The sequence below is a fragment of the Saimiri boliviensis genome, chromosome 3 (assembly GCF_048565385.1).
Source record: "Saimiri boliviensis isolate mSaiBol1 chromosome 3, mSaiBol1.pri, whole genome shotgun sequence".
Taxonomy (NCBI): domain Eukaryota; kingdom Metazoa; phylum Chordata; class Mammalia; order Primates; family Cebidae; genus Saimiri; species Saimiri boliviensis.
Window position 1 is genome coordinate 57,210,553 of NC_133451.1, and position 1,123 is coordinate 57,211,675.

A 1,123-nucleotide genomic window follows, 5' to 3' on the forward strand; every position below is an offset into this window, starting at 1 on the left:
GCTTCTTGCCAAGAAAATCACTAAACTTATTTCTCATATTTCCTTCAGGTCTTTACTTAAAAGTCACCCTTTCAATGTGTTTTTTCCTAGCCATTCTATCTAAAAATTCATCAACCTACCTCTCCCATTGCTTTTCTGCTTTTCTCTTGACATACTATAATTCTTACCTATTTTTCTGGTATATTATCAATCTCCATTTCCAGGAGAACAATGATTTATGTTTGTGTTATTAAGTAGCATATTGCAATACCTACAATAGCACATGGCAATAGTAGATACTAAATAAATATTTGTTAAATGAATGAGTGAATAAATAGATAAGCAATAATGAAAACAAAATAAAACAAAACACATGTCATAAAACTGGCCACTGATATCAACTTGGTGCATATTCTACAAAATAATTCTAAGGCCATGAAGTGTATATGCATGGTTGTGTGTGTGTGCATACGTATGTATATGTATATTTACATGCATATATACACACACCTTATTTAATTATATATTTCTCACTGACCTAAATTTATATATAGTGGTTCATCTTTATCCACAGGAAATATGTTTCAAGACCTCCAGTGGATATCTGAAACTGAGGATTCTACTGACCTCTCTATATATACTGTATTTTCTTCTATACATTCTTACGGTACTGTATAGATAAGCTGGATGAAAGGGTGATTCACATCCTGGGTGGGAAAGAGCAGGATGGTGCAGGATTTCATCATGCTACTCAGAATGACATGCAATTTAAAAGTTATAAATTGTTTATTTCTAGAATTTTCTATTTAATATTTTTGAACTGCAGTTGTCTGTGAGTAACTGAAATCATGGAATGTGAAGTCGTAGATAAGGGAGGACTGCCATACTTAGATTTAACATATTACTTAGGAGAAATAATTTGCTGCAACTTTCTTTTTTCTAACATTATGATTAGTCTACAGGAAGCTTCCTATTTAATACCTATATATTTTTATCATTTGAAATAACAGTTTATGTTTTTCAACAAGGTGCAACCTCTCCTTTAAGTTAGTTCTAATTTTTTTTTTGCCATTCATTTTATATTTGTTTCACAATTATGTTTGTTAGTGTATCTGTAGATAAACTCATAGAAGTAAAAGTACCA